The following is a 6,259-nucleotide window of genomic DNA, read 5'->3' on the forward strand; positions in this document are numbered from 1 at the left end:
TGTTATAGAAGAGTAAAACAAGACACAGCTTAAATACCCTGCCCAAGTTAGTTAAGTGGCAGAGTGGGGATCACACCCAGAGCTGAAGCCAAAGCCCTGGAATAAGTTGGACTCTTTCAAGTTGTAGAAAACAAAAATAAAATAAAAATGGGAATTTTAGAAGAATATTATGAAGATGCACAGGAGACTGTTTCATGATTGCCTATTGTCTCTTTCAAAAGCAGAATACACCAATATTCTAGTGATCCAGTTTTGTTAAGTTTCTCTGATATTATTTTTAAAAAATATATTTTTATTGATTTCAGAGGAAGGGAGAGGGAAAGACAGGTAGAAACATCAATGATGAATGAGAATTATTGATTGGCTGCCTCCTGCACACCCCCGACTGGGGATCGAGCCCGCAACCCGGGCCTGTGCCCTTGACTGGAATCGAACCTGGGACCCTTCAGTCCACAGGAAGACACACTATCCGCTGAGTTAGACTGGCTAGGGCTGATATGATGTTTTGAGGCCTAAAGCTTCTCACTTTGCTTCTATTGCTCTTGTTACAACCGGCTGACTTCTCTCTCCTCTCCCTCTCTATATCTCTCAGCTTCTATTAACTCATGACCTCTGCTACCTCATGTATTTGGCTCTCATATTTCTCTCTCACTACAAAAACACCAATGTTTTACTTCAATTAAGATGCTCTCCTCACTGTTCCTAGAACAATTTCTCTCTCCACAACTTTATTTTTTTTATTTTTTAAATAAATCTTTATTGTTCAGATTATCACAGGTGTTCCTCTCCCCCCCCCCTGCATAGCTCCCCTCCACCTGATTCTCCCCCACACACCCCATGCCCTTCCCCCCCCCCGCCACTGTCTTCATCCATAGGTGTAAGATTTTTGTCCAATCTCTTCCTGCACCCCTCAGACCCCCTTCCCCCTGATAATTGTCCATCCCCTCCCTTTCTATGTCCCTGATTCTATTATATTCACCAGTCCATTCTGTTCTTCAGATTTTTTATTCACTTGATTTTTAGATTCACTTGTTGATAGGTATGTATTTGATGTCTTTTTGTTGTTCATAATTTTTACCTATACCTTTTTTTTCTTCTTCCTCTTCTTAAAGAATACCCTTCAGCATTTCAGGTAATCCTGGTTTGGTGGTGATGAACTCCTTTAGCTTTTTCTTGTCTGTGAAGCACTTCGTCTGACCTTCAATTCTGAATGATAGCTTTGCTGGGTAGAGTAATCTTGGTTGTAGGTTCTTGCTATTCATCACTTTGACTATTTCTTGCCACTCCCATCTGGACTGCATAGTTTCTGTTGAAAAATCAGCTGACAGTCATATGGGTGCTCCCTTGTAAGTAACTGTTTTTCTCTTGCTGCTTTCAAGATTCTCTCTTTGTCTTTTGCTCTTGGCATTTTAATTATGATGTGTCTTGGTGTGGTCCTCTTTGGATTCCTCTTGTTTGAAGTTCTGTGTGCTTCCTGGACTTGTAAGTCTATTTCTTTCACCAGGTGGGGGAAGTTTTCTGTCATTATTTATTCAAACAGGTTTTCAGTATCTTGCTCTCTCTCTCTTCTTCTGGCACCCCCAAAATTTGGATGTTGGTACGCTTGAAGCCGTCCAAGAGGCTCCTTACGGTATCTTCACACTTTTGGATTCTTCTTTCTTTCTGCCTCTCTGGTTGGGTGTGTTTTGTTTCCTCATATTCCAGATCTTTGGTTTGACTCTTTGGGTACGGTGATCTACAGTTGAGTTTCTGTATATTCTTTATTTCAGACAGTGTATGCATAATTTCTGACTGGTCCTTTCCCATTTTTTTGGTATTCTCATTAAGGTCCTTGAAGGTCTCTTCAAGTTTCTCAGCAGTTTTTAGAAGATTCTTGAGTAACCTTATAAATGTGGTTCTGAACACTGTTGCCCAGTAGTTTACTTTCCTCCATCTCTTCTATTCGTGACATACTTCGGTGTCTCCGTATTTTGGCTGCCTCCCTGTGTTGATGGAGTGGCTTTGTGTGGTCAGTGACCTATTGGGGCCGGTAGCTCAGCTTCCCCAATCACCCTAGGTGGTCGCTCTTGGTACACCTCTTTGTGGGCTGAGTGGATAGTCTTGGTGTAGTTAAAAGCCTTGATTGCTGTTGGTACACTGGGAGGAATTGACCTCCAGGCCAATTGGCTGTGAGGACCTGCTGTGTCTATAATGGAAGCGCTGCTGCGCTGGAGACACGCTTGTGGTACAGGGCTTGTTTGAGTGGGGCTTTGGTGCTCACTGAGTCCGCCTCCCGAATGTGTCACTTATGGATGTGAGGAGTTGAAATCTGGTGCCTCACGCTGACCACTAGGTGCATTGACTTCTGGATCTCCAATGGGGTGCAGTTCAGCTGCTGTCTGAGGCTACCCTGCAGGAGCTACAGCGAGAACTGCCGTCCTCTCCTCCCTGCTTGGAGCTTGGAGGCCTTGGAGCTGTCTGTACCGGGTTGCAAGTTTACTAGTTTAAACTGCAATAGAGAAGGCCATTCATATGCAAAAGCTGCTGCTAGGAGCTTGGGTGTGTTTGTAGATTGTGCGGGGCAGAGTCTCAGGGTGTCACTAGGCTAGGGCGTGTCAAACAGCAATGGCTGGCAGTGAGCCGCCTCCAACCGCGTCCCGCAACTGCGTCCCTGCCATCTCGCGCGCCGGCGCAGCCAACAATTCTACCTCCATGCAGCTCTGCTAGTAAGCCAGTCTCACTCTGACCCAATGGCAGACAGACCAGTCTCTCCCCAGAAACTGGATTTCAGAGAGATTGGGGGCTTGTCTCTCTTCAGATTGAAGAAAGCAACGCCCGCCTCCAGCTGGGCTCCGCCGCCAGCTCCTAATGCGTGTGTGCTCCCCTGTACCTCAGTTTTTCAGCGTTTGTGTCCTGATTGCGCCTGTCTCTTTCGGTCTAGTTGTAGAGGTTCCGCTCAGCCAGCTTTCCCGTGGTTCTGGGTGATAGATGTTCTGTCTTTTAGTTGTAGTTTTGGAAATTGTTGTGGATGGCAGCAGCCCAGATGTTTATCTATACCGCCATCTTGGATCACTCTCTCCACAACTTTATATTGTTACTTTGAACACCAAATATTACCTTCCTTTCTCTCGTCTTTCAAAAGTCTATATTTCAGGGCAACTCCTTCACTACTTCTTCCCAACAGCTCCAATGGATTCTTTTTTTTTTTTTTAATTTTTTAAAAAATATATTTTATTGATTTTTTTACAGAGAGGGAGAGAGTTAGAGAGTTAGAAACATCGATGAGAGACAAACATCCATCAGCTGCCTCTTGCACGCACCCCACTGGGGATGTGCCCGCAACCCATGTACGTGCCCTTGACCAGAATCGAACCCGGGATCCTTCAGTCCGCAGGCTGACGCTCTATCCACTGAGCCAAACCGGTTTCGACTCCAATGGATTCTTTAGTGATTACTGTATGATACATCCTCTTGCAGACTCAGCATGAACCCATAGAATGAAATGATCATTTGGGGGTTATTTGTCCTTGCAGCAGAACCTGGACTATCTTGAATATATATCTATATCTATAATAAAAGCATAATATGCTAATTAGACTGGACGTCCTTCCAGATGACCTTCTGGACAAAGCCGGGGCTACAGCCGCGGGATCGAGGCAGCCACCATGGCTGCAAGGGCGGGATCCAGGCAGCCACTGTGGCTGCGAAGGCCTACTCTGCCACAAATTTTGTGCCTCTAGTATACATATATCCTATATAATAAAAGTCTAATATGCTAACTGTCCAGTTGTCCATTCAACCAAAGTGTAATATGCTAATGATATGCTAAGGCTGCTCAACCACTTGCTATGACGTGCACTGACCACCAGGGAGCAGACAGTCAACTGGTTGACCAGTTGTTATGATATGCACTGGCCACCGGGGCAGAAGCTCTGACTGGCAGGTTAGCTTGCTGCTGGGGTCCAGCTGATTGGTACTGAGGTGGGCCGGACACGCCCTGGAGCCCTCCCGCGGTCCCTCCCCAGCCCCGATTGTGCACTGGTGGGGTTCCTCAGCCTGGCCTGCACCCTCTCGCAATCCAGGCTGAGGGACACCCCCTCCCAAGTGCACAAATTTCATGCACCGGGCCTCTAGTGTGTATGTGTGTGTGTGCACTTAATGGAACCAAAGTTTATTGGGAGAAGCCAGTCCTGGAAAAGGTACAGCTAGGGTTCTAGGAGTAGGCCAGTGTCCAGAGCTTCCTTTCCATGTTACAGTCGGGAATTGTTTAATATCCAAACTAATTAAAGTCTAATAGTTCATGTGTGGAGGCCCACATGGCCATAACCACATGGGCACAGGGGATGTGTTCCCCACAATAGGAATGTCAGGTATCTATTGTGTGCTGCATGCGGGGGAGGGGAGGGGAAAAGGCTATATTTTTTTAAATATGTTTTATTGATCTTTAGAGAGAGAAGAAGTGAGAGAGATAGAAACATCAAGGGGAGAGAAGCATAGATAGGCTGCCTCCTGCATGGCCCCTACTGGGGATCAAGCCTGCAACTCTAGCATATGCATAGACTGGGAATCAAACCAGGGACCTCTTGGTTCATGGGTCAGTGCTCAACCACTGAACCACACCAGCCGGGCTTGATTGCTATATTGACTTTAGGGAAGTTACCTAGCTTTTCCCAGCTTTACTTTTCTTATCTGTAAAATGGAGATTAAAATAGTATCAAATAAGTTTGCTCTGAGTGAGGATTAAATGAGATAATACTTAAGTACTTAAATAAAAGTACTTAGCACAGTGCTAATCGAAAAAAAAGTATATAATAGATATAAGTTATTCATTTATTTTAAAATATATTTTTATTGCCCTAGCTGGTTTGACTCAGTGGATAGAGTGTTGGCCTGCGCACTGAAAGGTCCCGGGTTCAATTCCGGTCAAGGGCACATGCCCGGGTTGTGGTCTCAATCCCCAGTACGGGGCGTGCAGGAGACAGCCAATCCATGATTCTCTCTCATCAGTGATGTTTCTATCTCTCTCTCCCTCTCCACTACTCTCTGAAATAAATAAAAATATATTTAAAATATATATATATTTATATATATTGATTTCAGAAAGAAAGGGAGGAGATAGAAACATTGATGAGAGAGAATGATTGATTGGCTGCCTCTTGCATGCCCCCTACAGGGGATCAAGCCTGCAACCCAGGCATGTGCCCTGATCTGGAATTGAACTGTGACCTCCTGGTTCATAGGTAGATGCTCAATCACTGAGCCACACCAGCCGGGCTGTAAGTTATTTTTAAAATTTATATTACCACAAACTAGCAATTGGTGTATTAGCAATGACAAATGAACAAAAAGGACAGTATTATTTGCTTTTTTAAATGTTAAGCTTCAAATTACAAATGTTATAAATTATTGTAAATTTAGCTGAAAACCTGGGCATGCCTATTTTGAAGAAAATTTTAATGTTTTTTTAATAAAAAAATTTTGGATTTGGTTAAACTTAGTAGCACTGAACAGAGTTTGCACTTTTGAAATTAAAGAACTGGCAAGTGTACTGGAGAAAATGCTAAATGAAAAACAAAAACAAGCCCTAGCTGGTTTGGCTGAGTGGATAGAACGTTGGCCTAAGGACTGAAGGGTCCTGGGTTCAATTCCACTCAAGGGCACATGACTGGGTTGCTGCCCGGTCCCCAGAAGGAGGTGTGCAGGCGGCAGCCAATCAGTGATTCTCTCTCATCATTGATGTTTCTATCTCTCTGTCCCTCTCCCTTCCTTTCTGTAAAAAAAAAAAAAAAATCAATAGAATATATTTTTTAAAAAATAAAGACAAAACCAAAACAGTATAATTAACCAAGATCTCCTGGAGATACATCTAGTAGAGTCTTTGTTAAACTAGTTTAAGAAAACATTTCAAATAAGGCTGTTGCTGTCCAATGTATCAGGAACAAAGTATCTAATTAACTAATAGTGCCAAAACTGATTTATAACATAGGCTCTTCCTGCAAATAAAAGTATGACACACTTAATTTTAAAAAAAAGTAATGCAGTTACTTTTTGTGAAGAACTTAATACACGTTGACATTACTAGACACCCTGGACAGAAGCAAAACTCAGAGCTGCTTAGATACTTTCACATACTTTCCCCTCTCTCCAGAAGCCTACGTGCAACACACCATGTATAATGGCCAAGTTGGAGCCTCTTCATATGGCTCACAGCACGGCACACATCATTTCCACTCCTTTGTATCAATTTCTAGTTTCCGGCTTAGCCATGAGTAGTGACTGG

The sequence above is a fragment of the Eptesicus fuscus genome, chromosome 9 (assembly GCF_027574615.1).
Source record: "Eptesicus fuscus isolate TK198812 chromosome 9, DD_ASM_mEF_20220401, whole genome shotgun sequence".
Classification (NCBI taxonomy): Eukaryota; Metazoa; Chordata; class Mammalia; order Chiroptera; family Vespertilionidae; genus Eptesicus; species Eptesicus fuscus.